At 45.4% G+C, this 27,621-nt stretch overlaps 1 protein-coding gene across 7 annotated transcripts in view; it reads right to left on the reverse strand.

The window, feature by feature from the left end:
- The window catches only part of TANC2 (tetratricopeptide repeat, ankyrin repeat and coiled-coil containing 2), a 237,374-nt gene extending 211,722 nt beyond the window's left edge, over window positions 1-25,652 (reverse strand). For 6 of the 7 annotated variants that reach the window (XM_051768653.1, XM_051768650.1, XM_051768651.1 and 3 more), the window contains exon 1: window positions 25,334-25,652. The gene's annotated coding sequence lies outside the window, so the exon portion shown is untranslated. The remainder of the gene's footprint in view (window positions 1-25,333) is intronic. The other variant, XM_051768649.1, reaches the window with a different exon arrangement.
- Window positions 25,653-27,621: the final 1,969 nt, after the last annotated feature.

Raw genomic sequence — 27,621 nt, forward strand, 5'->3', positions numbered from 1 at the left:
TTTAATAACTCTGAACTCCATCCCGTGTTTAATAACTGAGCACAACCTGTCTGTTCACCCCCTCTGTTCTATCTCAGATCAGTCCTTATTTATTAACCAGCTGAACTCCCAAACATGCCCATGTGACCAGAAAATGATGGGTTCTGGGAAGAATGCACCAAGAAAAAGATTGTCCTTCCAGAGTAATTCAGGGTTAGGAGACTTATTGGAATTATCTGACTTTTCACAGACGTCAATACCTGGAAGAGGAGTCTTCATGGCCCACACGTGCCACAGACACTGAAAGGGCATCAAACACAGCAGCCCTTTGGAACATCCCAAGCCTATTCCCACCTTCCCAACGCTGCTGCAAGTTTTTGCCAGGGATTTCAGCAAGAACTGAACAGAATAACACTGCTCAAACATCTGCAACCCAAGCTGCTCTACTGGAAGGTGTTCCTGCCCACGGGAGGGGTTGGAAGTAAATGATCTTCCAGGTTCCTTCCAACCCAAGCCATCCTGGGCTTCTGACAAATTGAAGGATGAAATTTCTAAGATTCAGGAGTGTCATTTGCATCGTGGCTTTGTCCCAAGGGTTCACATTTCCATCCCTGTGTCCACACCCCACCATCGCTGCTGTGTTGAACAGGTAAGGAAGGAGGTTGGGAACAGGCAGGGCCTGGTTGGAGATGGCTCCAGAATGGACTGGTAAAGATTCCCTCATCCCTCTGCTCTATTTTTGGGTTTGATCTGCTTTTTAGTTTATTTTTTTTTAATTCCTGCTAGAACTGGGCTCGATTTTCCCAAGTTTGTCTCATTTAACTTTTGTCTGGAAGGACACGTGCACAGGGAACTTGCTCCCAACCCCAGGAAGCACCTCAGTAGCTGCCACTGTGCTGCTCCTTTAGCTCAGAAGCCTCTGAGGATGTAAAATAACCCCTGAGGATATAAAATAAACCCCGAGGATATAAAATACCCACTCCAAAACTCCTTAACCAGCTCCTACTGAACAAACCCAATTTCAAAGAACGTCAAAACCTTTTCTCTGCTCCTTCAGAAACTGCAGCAAGTGTTGAAACACAACCCTTCTTCCCAGCCTGCTTTCCCCTTTGTAAATACACCACGTGGAAGTATGTGAAGATGAAAACAATTACCAGGAGAGAAAAGCAAGTGCAGATGGAGAAAAAAAACTGGAAAAATGAAACGGGATGGGAGGGGGAAGAAAGGAATCTTTAAAGGAGAGAGAGGGGTTTTTTAACAGAAATATTACAAGTAGCTTGAATGGTTTATTTGAATTCCTTTGGTTTTATATTGCCAGAGGACAGAATGATCCGCAGTTGAAGGAAACAAAAGTAACATCCTACTGATGGGTTTCTCAGGGACAAGCACGTGTCCCTACACAAAGTCAATCAAACATATTGTGGAGTCACAGTTCCTTCTCAAACGTTTCTTGTGCTCAGCAAAATCAATAATATGAAGGTTTTAACATCCACAAACAACCTGGGCTTTGAGTTGAAACAGAGGGAAGACAGAAAGAAAAAACAAGGGATTTTTCATCTGTGAATCCACACTCAGAATAAAAAGAACAAGAGTTTTTTGTGTTGTTAACAGTGTGCTAACATTACAGACCAGATCTCAGAGTGAAACACAGCAAAGAAAGGGGGATTTAAGTGAGACTTTGTTTCATTTGACTGTCATTTATTTGATAGTTGGCAAACTATTCCTTGCAGGAAAACTGGGACTTGGCAGAAGTGGATATTCCGCTTCAAGTCACTTCTTCAAACCCTCCAACAAGGGAACACACAAAGGAATAAGTACTTGAAGGAAAGGGCTTATTTATACACCTTTTATCTTTTATGATGTATGTAAGTGATATTTAATATAGGCCTGACTACTTCAGACAATGTGTTTAAATTACAAGTTATAAATGAAGCCATTGTACGAGCAGCGAAATTACAGCACATCACAGGCTTCAAAAGAATCCAGTGTTGGACACTCGAGCTCCATTCCACCCTGTCCTCCTCAGCCAACAACAGGCAGGGGGGGTTTCATCCTGCACTGGGCAGGAAAAATGGAGATATGAAGAGTTACAGTGCTGGTAAGAAGAAGAAGAAGTGTGGTTGCTTTGTGCAGTGAGAGCTGAAAGCTCAGTGAGATTCTTTTAGCTGGAAAAACGAGCTAATCTTTAAGCAAACTGTTATGGGGCCATAAAGGACTCGAGCCACGAGGAGATAAAACAGTAACAGGCAGGAAATATTCACAGGGAGAGGAGCAAAGTGAGCTGGGCACTTCCCAAAGCCCAGGCTGAGTTACTCTCAGTGTGACTCCTGCAAACTGCATCAACACGGCTCAAGGAGCTGGCTGAATACCAAGCAGCCTCTTCACTTATCCCAAGTATAAACCAGCACACGTTGGCCTCAGGAGCATTGCCTGTGGCTCAGGTGTGCTCCAGTCCCCCCAGCAGCTGGGACAGCAGCATTTGAGAAACCTGCCCTGCAACTTGCTGTGCTCTTGTCTCCCACATCCCTCCTGCCTCCTCCTCTGCGTGGTCCCTGCACTGTTTCACACCAGTGAAGGTGGGTGCTGGTGATGCTGCAGTTCTGCTGCTTTTCTGAGTCACTCCAGCCCCAGAATGCTTGGGGACAGTGCTATCCTTCATTTTGGGACAGGAAGCGCTCTGTCCATGACTCATGGGCAGAGACAAGGGAGTATCACAAAGCGTGTATCAAAATTAAAGATAACACAGCAGACTGATACTGCAGCCTTGGTTTGGTTTTGAGACAAAGCCTTCACACCCTCCCCCGTTTAACTTTAATAAAACTCTGGCAGTGAAGGGTGAGATTTCTTCACTAAGTTGCATAACTACAAAAACAATCAGATTTTTTAACTACTACCCATAGTCTGTCATATGGAGGAAATCTAAATGCCTCCTAGGAGGAAATCTAAATGCATATTATGTATAATCAACAATAATTCATGTCCTCATTCACTGAGGCAAATCCCAAATCCTATCCACTTCTTGGCATTGAAGAGGGTGCACAACCAAGGAAAAAAATAAAACAAGGAACAGCAAAAAAACCTGGTTTGTTCTTCTTCTGAAGCCTGGAGTATCTGAATACTTGAACTGAGAGGACCAGTCAAGGAATAACCCACACCCACTCACACCTTTTCTCTCTGAAGCCAGCAGGTAGATTTGCTGGTGAGAGCAAGGAGACCTAAATCTTACCCTCACTTACATCTTCCTTCTCCTGTGGCAGCATCACTAACTCTTAGATTACTCCAACATTACTCTTATTCATGCCCTGGAAGGAGGATCAGCACAGAGGTGTTACCAAGACTGCAAAGATTCTCTTTGTGGAGCAGAATTCCACATTCCACAGCATCCTACATCTACACACACATCTCTAATACACACACCCCACTTCCACCCAAATTCTTATTCCAGAGCAGGAAGAATTCAGGGCTTTGGTTAAAGTCCCACTTTGGTCTTAGCCCTAAACAGCAGCACAGTCTCACCCCTGGCTCCAGCTCACAAAGCCAAAATCTCTGATTCACCTTTATTACGCTCTGGAACAATGTCTGTTAAGAAACAATGGTCTCAAAATTTCCTCAGGCGAATTCTGCAGGAAAACATTTCTGACATCAAGATGTGTTACAGCAAATACAGCAATTGCTGGGGCTCTATCACCATCCATATCAGGAAGGCTTTTTTTCTTTAACAAGAACGAGTCTGAAACATGAAAAATGGTTTAATGTTCGCAGTGTTGTAGCTAGACTGGATTATCTTAAATCTAAATCGAGTATGGATATCACATTTTCCAAAGTTTACTGCTTTTAAAGCAAAATAATGCAAACAATACTGCAGAAAGCACTTCAGAACAGTCTCAACACAAGTCCAAAAAAAGGCATATTTCCTCAGCTACCACAGAGAGCTTTTATGTTGTATAAACACACACAGGGAAGGAGGAGGAAGGACTCTGTTGTTGGCTTTTGGGCCCTGGCTATTAAAGCAATATTCCCAATCCCCAGTGCCCAGCTGTGTGATGTGTTCATTTAACACGTTAACCTTTCGAGATCACAAGACCCAAGAACAAATCCCTCCTCAACCCACGAGTGAAGCAGCTCCCCAGCTCAGGGGCACCTCCCAGGAATGGAGCCAAGGCAAGAACAGGAGACAGATACTAAAAAAAAAAAACAAGAAAAGTGGCACAACCTTACTTTCAGCAGTGATTTAAAGGGTGCATTGCATCAGTCTGAGAGATACACGTGGTGTGTGCCTACATTTCACCTCAAATTTGCACTTTGTTTACTCTGGTTTTAAAACACATCTCCATAATTCCTCTCTACTCCGTCACTCCTCTTCCACCTAAGTCATTCCACACCTCTGATCAACCTTCTCCTGCTCTAAGTATTCTCCAGCTCTGAAATTCCTTCTGGAAAACGAGCCAACCAACCCTCACAGCCTTCAGGACGTGGCCATTCCCCAAATCTCCACGATGCTTTGAGTTATTCACTACTTCTTGCCTATTAATCCCCAACATTTCTCCTTTGCTTTGTTTAGATTTTAAAGCTGCCAAGCTCTGAGCTGATGTTTCCATGGCTCTACGAGTCATAATCCCAAGATTCTCCACTGAGCAGTAACAGTCAGTTTAAAACCATAATTTTCTATAACTTGCATGTGTTTTTCCAGCACATGCAGCACTTGCATTTATCTAGGTTGCATTTCATTCACTGTTATTAATCAGTAATTAAAGACTTAAGGCCCTTCTGCAACTCTTCAGCCATCCCTTGGTTTTACTGCACTAAGTCTGCATCACCTCCAGCCTTCTTCATGTTTGAGCCCATTAATTAGCAGGATCCTACAGGGCCTGGTGCCAAATTCTCCAGGTGACATCCCTCTGCCGTGACAGCTGAGCATTTATTTCTCTCCTCATTTCCATCTTAGCCCATCCCTCGTTGTGACAAGACTCTCTCATGCTGTGCCCACTCAGTTTTCTAAAATGTCTTTGGGTGAAAAACTTTGGATGAAACCGTCGGGAATCCAAGTGGATTATGTCAGCTGGGTCCTCTCCTCCAGGATTTGCTGGCCCCTCCAAAACTTCACGTGGCTCAGAAAGCAGGAATTCCCTCTACAAACCCCACCCTTCCTGGATTTATCCATCTGAGCAGCACAAAGGGCGACTTCACCCAGGTACAGAGGTACCACCACATGACTCCATCCTCCTGAACCCACGAGCCACACTGAACAGATTCCATGTGCTGGGATAATTTTCCATTTCCCCAGAAGGAACTGATGCATTTCTTTAAGAAGAAATAAAGAGCCAAAACACCTGTTCTCCACCCAAAACCCTGCCCACAGAACCCGCTGTCCCAACGGCCGCGCTGCAGAATTCAACCAACTTCCCATTTTCAAGTCAAGATAAAGCTGTGGAGTGTTAGGACTTCAGCTAATTAAAACTGATATTTCAGCCCCCTGTTACCATTTTGATAACGTAGGTCTTCATTTAAAAATTAAAAAAAAAAAACAATTAAGTTTAAAAGCTGCCTCCGTCAGGGGACATTCAGATACTCACACTGAGTTCTTTCACTGATCCTCAGCAACAACATCATTCTCCCCTGGTAAAAGCACTGTATTCTCTGCTTTACTCCTAAAGCAAGCAAGATACTCCTCACTTACACAGTGTGTAGCCTTGGTGGTGCCTGCCATGCCTCAAACACCACCTGGAATGGGAACATCACAAAGCAACCCTTGAGGGACAACACAGTGCCCTGGGCACTGCCAGAGCTCCCTGGAGATGAGATTCCCACTGGCACTGGTGGGTTGTGAGCAATTTGATGTTTTTTCAAAGAAAACCAACCAAAAGGTAACTCTCTCCCACCACGTTTCACTTAAAACACAAATTTTTCTAAATCAATTAAGCATTGAAAGTTCCACAAAACAACAGAAAAGGCATAAAAGCATCTCCCAGGAAAATTTCTTGCTCTGGTTTATTTGTAAGTCAAGTCATTTTACATTAACCAAACCACTGAGCCACCACAATGCCCCTTCATAGCAACTGATACAGATCTCATCAAAAATTCCTTTCAGGTGAAACCATTAAAACAATAAGGAAAAGCACAGGAAAACTGCCAACTGAAAATCATTTCTCTCTTTTCTACAGGGCCCGGGCAGTTAAGATTATAACAGATGAGGGTTGCAGAAAGAAAAGCCCTCCCTGTCCCGGTGAGCTCACCCTGCAGGGCTGATAGCCTGTGTTTGCCTTTGCTTTTCCGGGTATAGGAAGTTCATTTCCTCCCCTGCTCTCCCAGCCCCTCTCAGGAGAGATCCACACAGCAACAATGAGCAGGGAAAAAAAAGGGAAAAATAAGAAAGTCCCAACTGAGTCAACACTGAACCTAAAATTACACCTTCAGTGTCAAGCTGAGGTCCCTCCTGTTAAGAGGTTACTCTGCTCATGAGTGACTTTATGTGCAATAATTACTTTTAATACACTAATATACACTGGCACAAATAGTGAGGGTTCACTGTAGCCCCTGTGCTACTCAAGGAACGTGGGGATCATTCCACTTGTAGCAGAATAAAGAGGCTTTCTGGAGCTCACTCCATATTTAAAGGGGAAAGATGAAACATTTCCACAGGCTAAAATACTGCTAAAGCACAGGTCAAGGGATATTCCTAAATACCATTCCACCACAGCAATCCTCAGCAAAGAAAAATGCACAAGATAAATAGATATTGAGCAACAAACCAGGTAACAAGTAATTTTTAAAAAGTTTAAAAACTAGAATTTAAAGTAGTAACTGATCAGTCAATCTATCCCTATATGTGTAACTACTGGCTGATTAAAAACAACATCAAAAATTCACAATTGGTAGCTGGCATTTGATTTTTAAATTATGGCACTTACCTACAAAAAAAAAAGTTTTAAGTTTCACTTACTTTTAGAATCATAAAACTCTAGACTGGCTTGGGTTGGAAGGGACTTTAAAGCTCATCTCAATCCAACCTCCTGCCATGGGCAGGTTCACCTTCCACCAGCCCAGGTTGCTCCAAGCCCTGTCCAACCTGGCCTTGGACACTTCCAGGGATGGGGATTTTGGAACAACATTTCAGCATTTGGGTTTTCCTCTCTGCCATTCAATGGTCATGGGAAACTCAGATTAACTTTTTTATCTAAAGAAAAAAACACAAATAAGACAGGAGGGCAATTTAAACAACCTTCCTCAACCACAGCTCCTGCTTCATTCCAGTCATTACTCCTCTTCCCGTTTTTAGTTGCCCTTCCTCTCCAAATCTCTGCTTTGATGCTCCACCACAGGTATTCCAGTTCCCTTTGCAGCCCAGGACTACTCAAACCATCATATAGGCTGAATGCTTATAACAAGTTTTAGAGCTTTACAGAGAAAAATTCTTCCTCAGGAATCCCACAGCAAGGACAAGGTAATATTGAACAGGACAGGCAGGAAATCACAGCCACACCCAAATAAAACCAGTGCAAATGGTGCACATAATGATGTCAGACCCCCCCAGTGTGGGCTTCTGGGCCTGTTCAAACGACAGAGAAACACCAGAAAGACCTCAGCCCTACCCATCTCACATTTTTGGGGCCCTCCTCTGACTCTGCCATCTCCCACTGGCTGTCCCAGGACACAAACCCTGCCCAAGCTAAAGTTGCTTCTGAATGGCTGCAAATCTTGGGAAAACCTCTCCCAACTCTCCTTCCCAAAGTGAATTTCTTCCTCTACCCTATGTCAAGTCATGTTGAAAATCACACAGTGAGACATTTGTGGGATTTGCAAAGATTAATTCTTCTATTACTCACTGATTAATTAAAATCTGATCGAGACTTTGAACAGTAGTTTGCACTTGAATTTAAAACCGAGAACAATTGGGTGGGTTTTAATGTGTTAATTTGCATGGGCTGGGCAAAGAAAACTATTCTGGAGCAAAAACTGCTGCTTGTTATTACAGCCATGCTTTTGCCTTCTCAGGCAATAATTGTTTGCCATCTCACCAGTGCTTGAGCTGAAGGGAAGGGAAGGGATGGAGATGTTTGCTCTGAAACAGCCCCAGTCTGTTCATCTCTTATGTTGCTTTTCCTCCAGTTGCCTTACTTTGAATATGTCCAAGGATATATTCTCTAATCCAGATTGCAGTTATATGGTATGTTTTCTGTGCTGCCTCTCAATGGTGATTTCCTTATTGAGAGATCCAAAACATTGAAGATTAACATGGAAATGAGATGCTCCCTGAGACCTGGATAAAACAACATCCCAGCACCATTCCAGCCTCTTCCACGACCCCCCTCCAAACCCCTCCCCACAGACATAATCTGGGTGGGAAAAGCACCATTTAAAACAGCTCTAAAAGGCTCCAGTGGGACACACTGGGAGCTTTAAACCACAATTTCTTTCATGTGAGAGCATCTTTCCTCCAGACTCCACCAGCCTGTTCAGTTCAGAGCAGTCACTGCTGGAATGCAACACATTCCTCACACTTTCTGTTTTTAAAGGTGCCACTTTCCCTTCACACACAACTGAACTGTTGGAATCTGCAGGAAACCATCTCCATCCATCTGCAGCTGCACTTTGTCACCACTCCAGGACAGCAATCCTACCCCAAACATGTTTTTAATGGGGAATATCATCTTTAGAAGAGTAATACAAGATGTTTGATGTTCCAGTCATGCCTAAGGTAAGCTGGGAAAGGGTCCAGCTCCTTGTACACTGATCCAGGAGTTGGATTCCACTGGATTCCTTGGAGTTGGATTCCACTGGATTCCTTGGAACAGCACAGGGATGGAGACAGAGGAACTGCTACAGAGGATTGGAATATTATCTCTGCCTAAGTGATTCTTAATAAAAAATTATTTATTATTAAGATAATAAAATATTAATGCAATAAAAATATTTATTCTTATAAAAGAAGTGATTCTTCTATACAGCAGCTCTACCACAGCACCAACACCTACAGAAAACCAAACCTTTTAATTTCTCCTCCTGTCAAATTTGTGCAGACCTGGTTCACAGGATACCACTATGAACTATACCCAGAATTACACTTTCCCTGCATAGGTTTGAATAATGCATCAATATGCAAAAATATAATCCAGATTCAGTGTTAATTCTGGGTCACTTGACAGTACAGAATTAGATCCCTAACTTGAAATCCTCCCAGAAAGTTATTACTGTGACAAAATTAATATTATATGACTCTATTGCAACAATTAATAAATAAGATCTGTCAGCAGGTTCAGGAAAAAAAATCCTTCATGGGCTGTTTTTGCTCCAAACTCCACGTGCTTTAAGCACTCACTCTATCCTGGCAGTAAAGTTGAACACTTAGCTTCATTTATGTAAGCCAAATTAAAATAACTACACCCCTGAAGTAATTAAAAGAGAGGAAGATAAGGAATGAATTTCAATATTATTAGCAACACCCCTTCTCTCTAACTCTCAATTATATTTGTTTGTATAAAAACATTTGTGTCAGGGCACATTTTATTAGCTCGCTCTGAAACATCTGTAGAAAACTCAGGCAGCAATTAGACAGATTAATGTCTAATATTGAAGAGTAATTTACTCCTTTCCACAGTGCCAGCTAAGAAATGCTACTTAGTCCTCTCCCAATGTGCCCTTGCTCCATTTTACATTTATATTCCAGTGGAATATAAATTATGGCTATAAATACATACACACAGAGAAGATTTTTAAAAAGTGAGTACATCCAATGGCTAGAAAAAGGGGGAATGTAAAATTCTCTATTAAAGTTTGCAATCAACTCGACACCAAGTCCCCAAAAATATTAACACAGATATACATAAACATTAGGGGAAATTCAGAACTTGGGGGGGAAAAAAGTCAGGAAGATCTCCCAGCTTCCAAATACTGAGCTAATAATTACAGATGTGAAAATCCACTGAAAATCCACAGAGCAGATGCTGCTCAGAGCAAAAGGTGACCTATAGAATCTTTACTCCCAGGGCATCTAGAAAAATAATGCTGATTATCATTCCAGTTCAGTCTCAAGCCCCTGCCTTGCAGATAAAAGAAATACATCTGTAATATCAGGCAATTTTCCTCTGAATCAAACACACACCTCCAAATTTCACCCAGCACACACCTCCAAATTTCACCCAGCACACACCTCCAAATTTCACCCAGCACACACCTCCAAATTTCACCCAGCACACACCTCCAAATTTCACCCAGCACACACCTCCAAATTTCACCCAGCACACACCTCCAAATTTCACCCAGCACACACCTCCAAATTTCACCCAGCACACACCTCCAAATTTCACCCAGCACACACCTCCAAATTTCACCCAGCACACACCTCCAAATTTCACCCAGCACACACCTCCAAATTTCACCCAGCACACAACTCCAAATTTCACCCAGCACACAACTCCAAATTTCACCCAGCACACAACTCCAAATTTCACCCAGCACACAACTCCTTTCCTTCCAGCTCAGCTCAGTCCCAGCAGCACAGTAACACACCCACTGCCCCACACACATAATGCTGACACAAATTCTGGGGAAAATAACCCCAAATAATATTTAAAATTCTCATCCTCCTGTTTCTTTTATATTTATTAAAATAATAACTATATTTATTAAAATATATTTCTTAAAATATAATTATCTTGAACATTTTTAGTCCAAGCTGCCGTGGAAAGGCCACATGGATGCACTCAAGGAGGAGCAGCAGCTGCACATCCATCCATCACTGGACAAGTGCAGGGATCTGTTCTGTTTTCAGAACATGCTGACTGGTATTTGGAGCACAGGTATAAGTGTGTCAAAATCCTGTTTGACTTTTAAATCACTCAACCAAGTCACTGTTAATCCTCAGATAAGCTTTTGTTCTCTCTAACCTCCCCAGTAGGAGACCAGGAGCCTTTATCACACGAGCTTTTCAAAACACATTATTATTAAAGTTCCCCACTTTTCAGTTACTCTTCCCACCAGCCTATCTGCATACTTATTTACATGCAATTATCTATTCAGGAAGCACACTTACAAATTCAGAAACATCTTGTTGCTGTTCTCCCTCTCAATTTCACCTTCGCTAATTGACTTCTCCTGCAATCATTTATTTTCTCATCTTCCTTCACCCTCAGGATGCACGAGACAGTTCTGAGAAACACAAACCCTGGTATTTACAGACCTGCAACTCACAGCAAGGGAGGAGAAAATAAGTGTTGACCCCTCTCATATAGATACAGGGTCATCATGACAAACATGATGGAAGGGGGATCCAGGGATGCTGGAAAAAGGGGGATATTGCCATCCTAAAAAAAAGATTTTTCAGCTTACTGAAAGACACAGAGAAGAAGTCAGAGCTCCCAGAAAACAAACTCCTTTGGAAAGGTGAGCTGGTTTGAAGGTGGCTCCCTGCCAAGTCTCCAAACCTCACCACAAGAGCTTCCCCTCCACCCCCAAAACCAAGGGAGAAGAGAAAAAAAAACAAGAGAACCGAAATGAGAGGCAGCTAAAGCAATATATATAAATATATTTACACTTATATTACATTTATTTGTGTAATAATTGTAATATAATTCCCTTCCCCCCATATTGAGTCTTGTGTTGTGTCTGGAAAACCCCTCTCACACTGGGGTCAGTCGTGGGAGGGGGGGCTTGGACTTGGCAATTGGATTTTTGGGGGTCTCAAAACCACCACAAAAGGGGGATGCCAATTTTTTCTGGGAGAGCTCCCAGGATGAAGGACAAGCAGCACAGATTTGCTCAGCCCCAAGACCTTTTGAGGGCGACACCACAAATACCAAACCCACCACCCAGTCCTGCCCACCAGCCCAGACTGGGGCTCCCCTGGAAGAAAAATCACTTAGTTAATTGTCACATCTATTTAATTATCAGGAGACCGGGTAGAAACATTTTTCCCCGGCTGCTTTTGCCTGGTTTTAATGATTTAAAAGGTCACAGGAAGCTTTTTGGTTATGGAAGAGGAGAGTGGGGAGGAGTGTCTGGGGGTGTGATCATTTACTGAAATCCTTCCCCCTGCTAACGAGCAGAAGGATGAAGATCCCCCAAGCATGGAGAGCTGGGAGAATTCATGGAAAGGTGGGATTAAGGAGTGAGATCAGTGGGGTTTGTGCAGCAGGTCCCAGCCAAGGCTCTGCTGCACCACCTGAGGGACCAGAGCTCAGTTCCTGGCCCTGCTCCTCCAACTCAACGGAGATAAAACAACGGCAGGATGAGAAGGGGGAGGGAGGAGGAAGAGGAAGAGCACAAATAAAGGAAGGAAAACCAACCTGATGTTCCTCTAATGAGTAATATGCAAAAAGCAAAGCTCCTCGTCTGATATCTACACCGGCAGACACAACCCTGGGAGGGAAACAACACACACTCCAAAAAAATATCAGGTTCTCTCTTGAGCTTTCTCGCAATATTTCCACATTATTTCACCTTTTTGCCCATAGGATTTCCATGTGTTATTTAGCAAAACCCTGATAGCAAGCTGCACGTGGATAAAATCCATTTCCCAAAGGAAAACCTGGAATTCACAGAGGAATACAAATAACACAACATGAAATCTGAATACAGCTTTCCTTCATCTAAAAAGCAGCCAGCTGTAAATATTGCAGCTTTCCATCAAATTAGGCACAGCAAACATGTAAGCCAAGTGATTAATATTTTAAGTGGTTTCTTATTTGGAAGAAGATAACAAAATTCAATTTTATGAAGCATTTGTACTTTCAATAATCATTTCCTATTTGTGTTTTATCAAAAAAAAAAAAAATAAAATAATAAAATCAGATCGACTCCAATTATTCAAACACTTCAGACACAACAACTCGACACCAGGACTGGAAACTCAGGCTTTTCCAAGAGGGAGCAAGGACACACAGTGCTTTCTGCTGGGCTCTTTTTTAGTTATATTTAATGAGGTGTAACAGAGCATCTTAAAAATACAAAAAAAAAAAGCCTCCTACATAACAATTATGTAGCTCCTTTGAATTATCCAAAATAATTCCAGGTTGACACTGAACTTTCCTTCCTACACAGGCCCTCCAGAACCCTTGAAAACGATGCTATTTGCCTTAATGTACACAGGCTACATCAAACAAAGAGCTATTTCTGCCCCAGCACCAACAAGTTGTGTCCAAGATTATTTTATCCATAATATTATATATGTTACTAGGGGCTTAAGTTTTTAAACTCTCCCAAGTTGGTTTAGTCACATCTATTATCCACTGAAGTGATGGAGCCACACTCTGCACTGAGTTAGAAAAGGTTCCAGAATTTATTCTCTTTGTTGTTGTTCATGAAATGGGAGGTGTTATTTTTGATTACTTTAGTCAATGTTTAATTAGCGCTAAGTTATAGCACTTTTATTTATGAAAGCACCCAAATAAAGTGTTGCAAACCAGCTCCATTAGTAAGAAAAAAGAAAATGCACACAAGTGAACAAATGTCAGCTCAGTCTTCCATGTTATGGTGGTGGCACAGAATAAAAACTCTCCAAAAACTGAAACCATTCGGAAGCTCAGCCCAGGTTTGGGAAATCCCACAACCAAAACCAGCCTTGACAGTGAGGAAACAAGTGCTTTTTTTACAGCCATGGCTTTGTTAGCTACAATTTCAAGGAGATTTGGGGATTTTTCCTATAGAGAACTGAACAGTCTCTACGTACGACCATGGATGTGGAACCAAAATGAATGTTTTCTCTGAGAAAGATGTCTGGGAGGTAAAAAAAAGTGAGAACCTTTATACAACACATTATGCATTGCACCTATAAAGTTCTAAAATAGGACAACATATCTAAAATAGTACTTGATCTAAATTAATTGCAAAAATCACATGCTCTTTCTGATGATAAATTATAAAGGATGGAGGACATTTATCATCAAAATGAAACATATAGACAGTTTTTCGAGGCATTCTGCCCTGTTCCAACTAACAGGCATTATTTTTGCTCCTAAACCACGGTGCCAGAGGCTCAAGTGGAGACTGTTCTCCCCCAAGCCAACCTGCTCCATCTCACCCTCAATCACATCCTGCAGCTCACACCACAACCTTACACACAACATTAATATTTATTCCAATTTTCTTGCGAGACTTATCTAGGAATCAGGCAGTCAACAACTTGTCACGCTTTATGCTGGGGGGTTTTTTTGTTGGTTTTGTTGTGTTTTTTTTTTTTCTTCCTGACTATCCACAAAGAGCCTGAGCTGGGAATATGGACTAGCAGGCCTGCTGCCAGCAGACTTCCTGCGCTCCCAGCTCGGAGCATATGGATAAGCTCTTAATACAATACAGAAAAGACACTTCTTGAATGCGAGCAGGCAGCACTGGCTTCACACACGAGCTCAGCACAAGTGTCTAGACTGTGAGCAAACTGCCCCCAGCTATAAATCCGGGGATTTGCAGCACAGCCAGGGGACAAGGAGAGGTTTGAGCCGCCCGAATTCCGCGAGTGCAGATTCCAGGCACTGGATGGGGGAACACAGGTGGCACATGTGACATGTGAGAAGGGTAAAGCCCCACACACTATACCCAGAGCTAAAGGGGTGATCACTACCACCACCAGATTACTCTGCACACTTTATTACCCTTTAACTGAGGAAAACCAGCCCGGGGCACACGCGTGGAAAACACGGTACGGAAAGACTCGTCCCTTGGAAGGTTTGGACAGCTGCTGAGTTTCCTGCTAAAGATGAACAGCTAAATAAGCTTATGTCATATGATCCAATCTGCCTTTAAAGATGGTTTTGTCCAAACTGGGAGAGGTTTTTTTGATTCGCCTCCATTTGTGAAGAATGTTGATTTGCAGCACTCGTTGTGCTGGGGTCAAAAAAACCTTGACTACATAAAAACACGTGTTGTGGTTTCACCCCAGCCAAGCCCATGACACCTAAAAAACCAGTAGAGGTGACAGCCCCTTGTAGGGCCTGATCTGCTTTTCCAACTGCAAAACTGCCTGGCTGTGAGCACATAAGCAACGCAGGAGTTTGAAGTTCATCATAATAGATTTCTTAACGCAGAATTTTAATTGTTACCAAGAAACATCAGGGAACACGAAGGACACACAGTTACATCAGATACCTAAAAATTATATCATGGATTTGGTTTACCCAAGTGCTTAAATTTGTCACAAAAACTATCTGATTTAGGTGACCATTCCAAAACAGTTCCTTCGTACCTGTCTGACTTAAACTGTATTTCTAAACAGAAATAGTTTGGTAAACAGATTAAACAACCACATTCAGACCTGTCTGACTTAAATTGTATTTCTAAACAGAAATAGTCTGGTAAACAGATTAAACCACCACATTCAGGCACTTATTTAACAACATTTGTTAATTCACTTTAAAAATTTGCACATGTACCCATCGATTTCAATGCTGATCTCCGTCCCCAAAGATCCAAATTCCAGCAGCACAACATGGAAAACTGGCTCAGTAAAAGGACTGTGGATGCATTCAGGAGGCTTGGACAGAGTCTGTATTGACCACATTTGGTCCAGTGGCTTCTGGACATTTACAAGAGGCAGAAGCAGTGAAAGAAAAAAAAAAAATCAGAGTCTGAAGCAAAGCTCAGATATTTTATGAGGATTCCTGCAGCTACAGCTGTGCTGGGGGTGGGAAGATCCTGGCAAAGGCCCCGTGCAAAGACAATGTACACGAGAGCAGCTACATCATCTACCCAGAGAACCTGATAAAGGCCAACAAAAGCCCTCTTTGAAAACTTATCTGTGCCTGTGCAGGAATTTTCTCCACGCTGATACATAGTGTTGTCAGGGGCTGGGCAAGTCTGCAGCAAGAACCCGGGTCTGAACACAGTCACAGATTCACAGTTCCCCTCTTCATCCCCCTGCTCTGTGTGCAGGCAAACAACACTTCTCAATTGTCACTTCAGATGTTTCACAGCACTTTGTGTCGCTCCTGTTTTTCTGCATTTGTCCTGCTGCCCGTTTTTATTCAGAATAAACTCTGAGATATCAGCCTGTTCATATTCTAAGCTTCCCATTTGTCAAGATCTGTTTGAATCCAGTCCTTCCTTCCTTCCCATCCCTGCCACCCCTTGGAAGCCGATGCCATCCACAGGTTTCAGCAGCACACTCAATTCCTCCATCCAGGTTACTAAGCAACCTGTTAAGCAGCTCTGCATCCACTGAACAGCACTTCTGAACGTTCCACATCCAACTTCTCACACAAAAAAAAATACCAGGGGCCACCACGGCGAAAGGGAACAGGGAATTTTTCACCTTGTTACAACGTTTTTCCCATCATTTTACAGCAGCAGCTTGTTCAAGCCTGGTTAGCAGTGCCAAAGATGTAGAACTGAGATCTTTCAGTTCCCACTGGGCAAAGCCTAAACCAAATCAACAGAGCACTGCATTATACAGCCTTTTAAAACCATTCCTCAGTTCCATGGACTAACCAGAGTCGAGGTTTACGTAATCCCAAAAAAAGCCACCTTTTTTTAGAGCCCGGGAGCTGGTCTAGCAGCATCACAGCCCATACTCCCCTGACTTACTCCCCTCACACTTTCACTCAAATGCCAGCGACCAAAACCCTCGGCAGAGCCCCCCCTGTGACTGAAAATACTTCTCAAGTTGGCAAAAATAAACCCTTGCATCTCCTTTGCCTTTGGAAACGTAACACTGATTTAGAAGGACACCATTTGGCCTGTGATCACAACTTGTAACTGGCAAGAACTCCCACTGTTATTACTTTTTGGGATAACTGCTACCCACATAGTGCCAGATGGTCCCTTCCACCTCTGCTGAGGAGGTGGAGCAGCTCTGCCTGCTGTCAGCATTGCAGCTTCTTGGGATTTTAAAATCAAGATATAGATGATATTACCAGTCTGAAGAGAAAGAGGGGAGGCACATGTAGCTCCATGACAGCTTAAAGCCTTCAAAGAACAATATTCCCTTTTTTCGTGGTGCCTGTTACACAAAATCCCCACTCCTGAAGGCAAAACACCAAGGGATGGCTTGGTAGGAACCAAAGGTTGCTGGAAGTGGAAAGCTGCTCTCAAAGATTTCGATCCAGCACGAATGTTCTGACTGTGAAGCTGAGCTTATCACACGAAAAACTGCGTGGAGCAGCAGGAGACTGAGTCAGGGGCCTCTAATCGAATCTTACACTGAAAATTAAATAGGAAAATGATGTGAATAAGAGGGAAAAAAATCCCCGTTAAACAAGCAAACTGGAGATTTGTCCCTTCATAAAATATTAATTATCTATTAAGCTAAGATTACTCAGAACTGCAAAAGCTGCTAGGAAAGATAAACAGCATTAGACCCCCAACTTAAGCAACTGCAGAAAATAAGAGATTAAGCAACACACAGCTACACTTAGAGAAGACCTGCCTGAACCCAGATCATTTTGCAAATGCCCTTAAAAATAAAATCACGTGAAGAAACCACGGGCTGCACGCTGGGGTAGGACAACAAAACCTGCAGGCAAGCATTGATTTGGACCATTCAGATCCCAATATCCACGTGCATTTGCACCCCTCCCCAGGCTCAGTTTAACAACTCTCATAAAAGTCACACACACACACTTTTGGTTCTCTTCTTCAAGCATCACAGATTTCTAAAATCTATCCCCACACTTTTATTTCGGTTTTCCCTCTCTCAGAACCACTCCATGTTCTGTTCCATGAAACCTCTGAAGGATGGAAAGTTGTTTATCTGTTTGCCCACTTGATCTGCCCTTTGCTGAAGACTTTCCCAGGCTGCAGGAGCAGCCTCGTTAAGCCCATCCCAATTATCTGCTCAGCCACCGACCCCCCCCTCCTGCTCCCAGACCTGCCCCAGGCACTGAGCAGAGCCACAGAACCAGGAATGTGGGCACCCTAAAGGAGCCTGGAGAAGCAGGAGTGGCACAGGGGGCTTAGGCCTGAAAGGGCATCACTTTTTAGGGCAATTCCAAGTCCCACTCTGGCATCCCCCCAGTCCTGGTGAACTCCCAGCTGCCATTTCTCAGCATTAAAAACGTGGAACTCGTTTCTACAAAAGCGCTTTGTACCTTTATCTTCTCGTTCCTGAGCCTCTTCACATCATTATCTGGAACATTAAGGGCACCCTGACTATCAAAAAGAGTTTCTAGACAGAGAATAATCCCACGGGAGAGAATGGGAGATAAGGCAAAAAGGGAAAATCAGCTCTTATTAAAGATGTAAACAGAAGGACTAACCACAGGAATATGCACACTTCATTGTTCAGGGCACTCTGGCTGCACATTTCTTATATTTTCTCTCATTAAAAATGCCAAATTTATGAGAACCAACTCCTGAAGAGCAAATGGCAGCAGCTCATTTTTACTGATGGAAAAAGGCATCACCAGAATCTGCTGCCCCAGCCTGGTGGGACCAACCAGGCCTGGGAACTCCAGAGAACTGCTCAGCTCCACCAGGGACTCACTGCAGGGCAAGAACACCAGGAACAACCAGAGGAAAATGGGATTATTCTTTCTACCTTCCACCCAGACATCTGGTTCAGCACAGCTGAGAGACCAGGAGCTGTCAGTGGGAATCACCAGCTTGGTGATGGCACAGACAGGTAAAACTTCCTCAAAGAGCCTTGTTTTGTTTTGTTTCCCTAAAACAATAAACAAAATACACCAGTTTCCATTTAGCTGCAGAGAGAATCTAAATCCTCCAACATTTATACTTCTACACACAGAAACAGGACTTGATTCAGTGCTTTCTCCCAGTTTTCCTTGTATTTTTAATTTACTTCATTGGAAATAACATTTCATAAACTGAGACAGAAGCATCAGAGCAATCAATACAACACTGATATTATTACTAAAATTTAAGCCAACTGTTAAAAACATGACCACGGGATTCAGCTCAATCAGCTCCACACTCCACAATTCAAAGGTGGAAAATTCACCTGCACTGAAGGAAATTCAGATTATCAACAAGGTGACTGGCAGGGACAAGAGAGACCATAATTGTTTCCAGCTTAAGGATATTATAGTACTTTCAAGAGCATCAGTTAAAGCTTTTGAACCACCACCACCACCATAACTATTCAAACTCTCATTCTGAAGGATATTTTACATCATCTTTAATTTTGGTATTTTTTCATATGCACTGCTGGTTTCTGTGTTTCATACGTGTTCATCAAGTTGCTCCTCCAAACTATGTAGGAAACACAAATTTTTAAGACAGACAGATGGGAAAAAAACACATAAAACAGGAGGGAAACATTCCCACCCATATCTGAGCCTCGCTCATTAAGGCATCTCAAAAATACAAATTGCAGTAGAGGTTTTTCCTCCTGACTGCTTTATAAAAGCATTTTGCTTAAATAACCTGAATACAGAAAAATAGCAGCAATCTACCAAAATATTATTGTACCTGCCCTGGAAATCATAGAGGCATGAAAGGAAAAAGGAAATAAACACCCAAAATGTTTAAAAGTACATAAGTAACAAGAAGCTCCCCTACCCCAAAACACAAATTAACCATCTCTTTTCTCATCCACCCTATTAATAACAAATTCCCAGTGTGACTTGTATTGCAAATAAGGATTCACCTACCCAAAATACTTCTTTCATTAATGAGATCATTAAAAATCTCAAATTTGAGATCACTACAATTCAACCATAATTAGCAATTAAAGCTGATGTAAGTAAAAATAAGACAATTAAATATTCACCAATAAAGTGAAGAACCTGGCAAAAAACAAGACATCTACCCTATTCACTGTCACTTGGGAATTTTACCTCAGCTCAAGCTATTCTGTATTTTAATCTTAAAAACATTCCCTAGGGAATAGGGTGAAAGATGCAGCTCAACTATTCAGCTGAGTTTCAGCAGTGATGTGATACAAGCTTCAGGTTTTAAGCATTACAGACTGAAAATCTATAATTTCACACTCAGCAAAGTGTCACTGAGCTCTGAAAACCAAGTGAGCTGTCCCAATGGCAAAAAAAAAAACAAAACAAAACAAAATAGAACATATGGAAAACTGGATGTAAAGGTAAATAATTCCTGGTGATGACCAGATCTCTGCTGTCCCCCCTGCAACCGACTCCACGAGAAATTGTTATATATTGACAGATTAAAAAGAAACTGTAGGAAAGAGCAGTAAAAAAGCTTGTCTCCAGCCTCCCAGGCTCTGGGAAGGCCTGGAGAAGGGCAGCCACACATTTGGTATTTGCACACCCTCCCAGCTCAGCCAGGAACAAACCCAGCTTTGAGCCCGCTCGGCTTTGATCGGCACGACAGGGCCACAAACGCTCATCAGATGACTCCTCAGGAACTTCTGTGCAACGGGGCACTGTGAATGGCACTGCTTGTGGTGCAAGAAAGGGTCATTCATCCACCCCGGGCCCTCCACTCGGGACACACCACTCCGTTCCTCCTCGTTAGGGACGAGCGAACGACTAACGAGCAACAAGTCGCTCCAAGACTCCGAAAGGATGAGTATGAAAGATCCCTAACAACAAACCAAACAGCCAAGCTGACAGCCAGCCCAGCAGAGCTCCCGGCCTGCTGGGGAAGATGCTCCTTCAGTCACCAATATGTTCTTTTCATAAAGGACAAATAAATAACAAATACTGGGTGAGAGCTGAAATGCCAACACGCGTGATTCATCGCTGCCTTCATCAGCGCTGCCAGTTCAGGAGAGAACACCACTCTCCCAGATTACTTCCCTGCCACCAGCTCACCCAGCATCGTTCCTGAGCAGCACCAGGGCCCCGGATCCGGCGTGTGGAGACCTGTCTGTGCAGGAATAGTAACGTGAACTCACCGGGGTCCGGCGTGTTCCTCAAGAATCTACGTGTGCCTCTGTCAAATCAGCTCTTAAGGATTCCTACCTCGGGTTAAACTTGATATAACTCTGAGTAACTCTCACCTTTGCAAAGCAGTGGGATCAGTGGAAGAGGAAGGGGAAAAAAAAAAAGCCACTCGAATTTTAAATTCCAAAAAAAAAGCAACGTTTTTAGTAAATAAGCCCTTCGCTCCGAGCAGGAAAAAATCAAATAAATCAAATATCATAAAAATGACTGAGGAAGCAAAACTTAAGAGCAAGGTTTGCTTTATGCAGAAGGCACACAAACCCAACCATTACACACATTTTATAAAAGCCATGAATAAGTAATGATTCCTTTGAAATCAAACAATGACGCAACGTGGCACAAACCCAAACTTGAGTCAAATAAGCACAAGGTACTTTTTATGTTTTATCATTACTAATTAATGTTCTCTTCCAGAGGGTTTTTTTTTTTTACCCGAGATGGAGCTTCTCACGCCACAGCATAAATTCTGTTATTTGACAAACTTTGGAAAGATATGGAATAAGTGCTGCCCAGGAAGAAATCCAGAGTGCTCAGGGAACTCAGATTATTCCAATATTTCTCCTCCTGAGGAGCTGAAACTCCACCATCCCATTGCCACAGCACTCAGAACATAGAGAGTTTTTATTCTCAACCCAGTAACTTTAACTTCTGCTCTCCATCAGAATCCCACAGCCAATTCCACCCTAAATTTCTCTCCAGTGTTTCCAGCATCCTCATCATTAAACTAGATCCTTTCCTCCCACACTGCTGAAGTAGAACCTCAAGGAACTCTATTATATGGGACAATTCCAAGGCTGGGCTCTAAATTCTCAATTCCTCCCTTCCTAAGTACACAAAACAAGCTACTACCTTCTCTAATTAATGTAGAGTTTGTATTTAAATTAATTACTTTTTAAATGAATGTAAACCAAACAACTACATTTTAGCCCCAATACAATAAGGGGGCTGGAATCATTCTAAGTGACATAACTAGAATTTGATTTTTCAAAGCTCATAAAACCCAGTAGGAAAATAAACCAGAGACAAATGATCCAGTTCACTGGATCAAATATTTGCAGGTGCAGTGAGCTCCAAATGCTAATTTACCTCCAGTGAGCACATTCTCCACCTTCAAGTTCAAATGAACGTGTCATTCTGGGCTGGTTTGGACTGGGATGGAGTTAAGTTTCTTCACAGCAGCTCATATGGGGCATTGTTTTGGATGAAGACACCAAGAACAAGAGTCAACCAAGCAGCAGGCTCAGTTCTGCTCCCACTGATGGTGTGGAAACCTCCCCCAGCCCTTACTGGTAATGTCACCATGTCCTGTGTCACCACAGAGCTTGGGCACGTCCTACGGATGCTGAAAGAATTCCTAGAGGTTGGCACATATTTATCACATTGGAAACAAAGGGCAAGACACCCTGAAATTACTGATGGGGCTGATCACAAGGCTTATAATCAGTGACATAACAAAGGCTGGAAGACTGTATTTGTGTAGGACTAAACATAAATAAACCATGTCCACCGTGAGGTGCCATCCTTTGTGCAACGCTCCAGACACGAGTTCCCAACTGGCATCAACCACTCAGAGCTCAGGGCTGCCAGGAAGGACAGAGCAACCACTATTTCTAACCCCTGCATCCTCCTCCTGCCACCCTCATGTCCCCCAGGTCGGGTTCAGTTTATTGATCCAGCGAGAAACGAACCCCACAAAATAAAAAGTGGTCGTTCACCCAGCTCAAGGGTTTGACACGGGACCAGAGAGAGGGTGGGTGGGAGAACAGGGAGGAGAGGGCACTGACTCAGCACCAGTCCTTGCCACCAGCTCTGCCTCAGCAAGAAACGACCCTCAGAGCCATTTGCTCGCCCGGACGTCAAAGGAAATCATCTTGAAATCATCTTGCCACGTCTGCTCGAAAGGAAATTCGTCCTCAAAAGTCGAAAAGAGTCAATGTGTATACGTGAAAAAGACAAGAAAGCGGGATTTTGTTTTTGTAAAGAGAAAAAAAAATCTGAAAGCAAAATATTTTTTTTAATGCTGCACCACGTGGGGTTACAGGTGTTACCAGCCTCTCAGTTCAACCACCTCTAGAAAATGTAAACTGAGATAAAACATAAAGAGGCATAATCCTTCTCTTTTTTTAATGAGAAAAACCATGCACTAAGTTGGGAGAGTCACAGGTTTCTTTTTTAATATGCCAAGGGGTTGTTTTTAGAGTTTTCTGGCTGCCTTCTTATTGTTTTCCTTTTGCTACCTAATAAAAAGACACAATATACTATCACAAATTTTAACAAGCATCCTGAAATTAAACAAAATATAAGATTATAAACTAACAAAGATATACCATAAATAACTTCATACATCACAAAGCAGGCCTTGCATTAAATTGTTCTTCTGGAAACTTATATATAAACCCAAACCTGAAGAGCTCACAGACTGCATAATGCTGTGTGTGATCCACACTTGGGCCTTACACAGTTTGCATTTGTGGCCATTAATATTGATAAAGGAGAATTTGCAAGCAGGAAGTTAGGGATGCTTGCCTATAATGTATTAAAAAATTCATCTTTTAAAAATTCCCTGCACATACCAGGCACGCTCATGGATTTCTCAACATCAACATATATATCACTGGTTTCCAAAGGTTTAATTGAAAGTAAATGTAGAATATGTGACCTGAAATGTTAAGAGGTAACTTAGTACCTTAGAAGACATATTTTTGGTCAGAGTATGTATTTCAATTAAAAACAACCAAGGATCATGGGAAAACCAATGGAAAAGACAGAGAGATGAGACCAAGACAGGAACTGCCACAACGCAATCAATACTGATAAGGAGTTTATTTTCTAAAATTATATTACTCAGCCCATTACACTGAATCTGTAACCAGTAATTCACACTGTAATTACCAGTCTACACTGCAGGCCAGTCTGCTCCAAGATTCTACGACCACAGCCAAGATCCAAACAGGACACGACCCTGCCACTCCTCTCCACTCCAAGGAAATCGGGGCTAATTTGGAGTACACAGAGTCTTTTGCATTTATGATGCCCTCAGCACGAGTTACTACAAAAAAGAAGCCCAACTCTAAGTAGGTTGTTTATTTTCTTAGAAGACCCAGAGTCATAATGGCCACAGACCTCAAACTGTTTAAAATCTTCACCCAAGTACCACTGCATTTTTGTTCCACCTGATAGTTCCTTTGCAAAGCCAAAAAAATGAGATTTTGACTACGGCAAGTTGCAATATATTGTATTTTCTCAATTCGACTGCAGGGCCATCACGCATTTCCTAGATAAACATTCCTCCACACCAACTACCCATGATCTAAGGTGTCTCTCCCCACCCATAAAAAGCCTCATGTGACCGCAGCCAGCAAATCCTCTCCCATACATTCTCCCCGAAAGCCACCTTATTACACCAGCTCCTTTTTCCTTTCCGATTCGCACCTCGGCAGTGGATGTTTCCAGGTCTGATATTCGCGTTTTGAGGACCAGATAAGAAAAACAGACAACACCCACCCCTGAGCCCTTGGCAGGAACCATTCCCGGCTCAGCCTGAGCTGTGCTGCAGGCAGGGGCTCCTGGCCATGTTGTTGTTCTCCACGGCACGTTCGCCGTATTCCTTCTCCTCCTCCCAATCCCAACGTGAAATCTGCCTTCCCTCCCGTGCCCTGGCTCCGCCGCACCCCCCAGCAGCGCTAAATCACCTTCGCGATTTAATTAAATCCCCCAGGTGTGTCCCCTTTTTCCTCGCGCTTATTTTTCACCTGTGTAAAAAAAACCCACGCCGACGCATCACCCCCTAAACCAGCTCGCCAACATCGCCTCCCGAACTTCCCGACGCAAACAGGGGGACGAGGAGCTGCCTTTTCCTCGCAGAACGAACGCCCCATCCCAGCTCCGTCTGCCTCATCATCATCATCATCATCTCGCACGGCTCTTTTGCATCTGAGCCCCCAACAGCCAACCCACGCGTGTAACCGAGAGGGATGCGGTGTGTCATTAGACTCCACACACGCCTTACTCACCCCTCGGGGGGGGGTGTTCGGGGGAGGGGGTGCCCGCAGAGCGGGGGGCGAGCGCGGGGTGTGTTGGCGCTCACGCGTGCGGTACCTGCGGCACCTCCCGGTAAACACGGGGCGAGGGCCGGCGGGGATGAGCTCGGCGGTTCCGCAGGGCGGGATGAACCCCCCCGACCCGCCGGCCCCGCTCACCTCCGCTTCCAAACACAACGGGCGGCTGCCCATTCAAAAGACGGAATTTGGGGGGGGGGGAGAGAGGACTCGCAACCGACCGCGCCTTTCCCGGCGCTCGCCGCATCCCGAGCGGTGTCAGCGAGGCACCCCCAGCCCCGGGGGATGGGCGCGGGGAGGGACCCCCCACCCCGCCCCAGCCCTTCCCCCGCCCGCGGGAGGGGCACGGGGGGGTCTCGCCGCGAACCCCCCCCCGCGACCCCGACACATCGCCGGGCGTCGCCCGCTCGCCCCGAGCGTGTCCCCCCCGCAGCCCGGACCCACGGGGGGAGACCCGCAGGCTCCCACTCGCCCCCCCGGTGCCCCGCCGGTCCTTACCTGGCGCGGGGGGGGCGGGGGGCTCCCGGCGGCCCCTCACCGAGCGCGGCCGCTCGTCCGTCCCTCCCTCCCTGCTCGCCTCGCTCCTCTCACCGCATCGCCGGGAGCCGCCGCCGCCGGGGCGAGCGCGCGCCCGAAGGGGAGGGGACGGGCAGGCGAAGGGAGGGGAGGGGAAGGGAGGGGAGGGGAGGGGGGCGGCCGGGCTCGCCCCTCCCCGGCGGCGCCGCCGCGGCGGCTCCTTCACCGCCCGCCCGCCGCAGCGCCCCCTCCGTCCGTCCGTCCGTCCGTCTGTCTGTCTGTCCGTCCCTCCGTCCGTGCCCGCCGCGGCCTCCCCGGGGAGCGCCCGCCGGCCACTCCCCCCCCCCGCGGCCCCGCTCCGCTTCCCTCGCTCGCTCGCTCCGAGCGCGCCGCCGCCGCCTCTTCCGCGGGAGCGCGCGCGGAGGGCGGGGCGGGCGGGGAAGGGGGGGTGGGAAGCGGCGCGCGCGCCCCCGCGGCTCCCTGCGCGCTCCCGCGGCTCCCGGCCCCCTCCCACCGCGGGCGCACGGGGAGGGGGGCGTGGCCTAGCGCGTATTCATGAGGTGGGCGTGGTTATGCAAAGCGCGCGGCGCGCGCCCCGCCCGGGCGCGACCTGCGCGGGCTGGGGGGGGGGAGAAGGGTGGGCGCTGCCGGGGCCGCGCGTTCCCTTCCCATCCCTTCCATTCCCATCCTTTCCCATCCCTTCCCTCCCGTACCTGGCGCGGCCGCCGCGGTCACACCCGCGATCGGCCCCGGGCGGCAGCGGGGGAGCAGCGCCCGCGCCCGGCGAGCGGGAGAAATTCGGGCGGGCCCCGATGGGGATGGAGCGGGGATGGAGCGGGGATGGAGCGGGGACGGAGCGGGGATGGAGCGGGGACGGAGCGGGGATGGAGCGGGGATGGAGCGGGGAGCGCGGTGGTGGCGGGCGGGGAGAGCCTGGACGGGCCCCGGCCGTGTGCGCTCGCAGCCCAGGAAGCCCACGGTAACCTGGGCTCGTCCCCAGCAGGGCCAGGAAGATGCTTCTGACCCGCTCAGGTGAGACCCCCCTGCAGAGCTACCTCCAGGTCTGGGTCCCCAGCTCAGGGAGGACATGGAGCTGCTGGAGCGAGTCCAGGAGGCACCAAAATGATCAGAGGGATGGAGCAGCTCTGCTGGGGGGAAAGGCTGGGAGAGTTGGGATTGTTCAGCTTGGAGGAGCTTCAGGGTGACCTAATTGTGGCCTTTCGGTGTCTGAAAGGAACCGACAAGAAAGATGGAAGAGAGACTTTACAGGGATCTGGAGTGGCATGACAAGGAGGAATGGCTTCACACTGACAGATGGGATATTGGGAAAAAATTCTTCCCTGTGAAGGTGGAGCACTGGCACAGGTTGCCCAGGGAATTTGTGGCTGCCCCATCCCTGGAAGTGTCCAAGGCCAGGCTGGACGGGGCTTGGAGCAACCTGGGCTAGTGGAAGGTGTCCCTGCCCGTGGCAGAGGGGTTGGAACAAGATGATCTTCAAGGTTGCCTTCCAACCCAAACCATCCTGGGATTCTGTGAGCCGTGGGAAGGGCGCCCTGCAAAGGAGGAAACAGGAGGCACTTCCCAGGGGCAGCTCTGTGGGCCCTCAGGTGGCCCCGGGCTCTGTCAGTGCCTGTGGCAGGGCTGAGACACCTGAGCTGCCTCTGAGGGCTGAACCTGCCCCTGCAGGGACCTCTAGGCCAGGGCTGCCAAAGGGATGCTGGGGCACGGCCACATCCCGAGGTGATGGAATGGGATGGCCCCGGTGCCCTTGTGCTGCTCCAGGCACCTCTGCTGTGACAACACCCCCACTGCCTTCCAGTGCTTCTGCTTTAAAAAGGACACTTCTGGGAATAATACCTGGAAACCAAAACGTTTTACTCCTTCTCCCCTGTGAGAGATCAGACACAGCTGAAGGCCAGGACAAAAGGAACACGCAGGAAATGCTGTATTATGTGTTAAAGCTAACATAAACATTTACTTAAATTACCTCAATAACATAAGGCACACATTGAAACCAGCAATCCAATCAGCATCTTGGCATTGCTTAATTGGCCACATGAATGCTGACAGAAATTTGGTTCTCTCTTCAAACTAGAAATCAACATTGTTTTTGCTCAGCAAAGTATACGTGGTAAACAGAAATTTGTTTATTTATCTGGGTATTTCCCTTTAAGAAAACTAATATTTATGTCTTAGTCAAGAAAATAATCTTTTTAGTCCGGTACAAAATGTTCCCTTTAATTAAATTAAAGTATCTCCACTCCCATGGG

This window comes from Manacus candei, unplaced genomic scaffold (assembly GCF_025592945.1).
Source record: "Manacus candei isolate 608988 ecotype Guabito, Panama unplaced genomic scaffold, ASM2559294v1 h1tg000096l, whole genome shotgun sequence".
In the NCBI taxonomy this organism is placed as follows: domain Eukaryota; kingdom Metazoa; phylum Chordata; class Aves; order Passeriformes; family Pipridae; genus Manacus; species Manacus candei.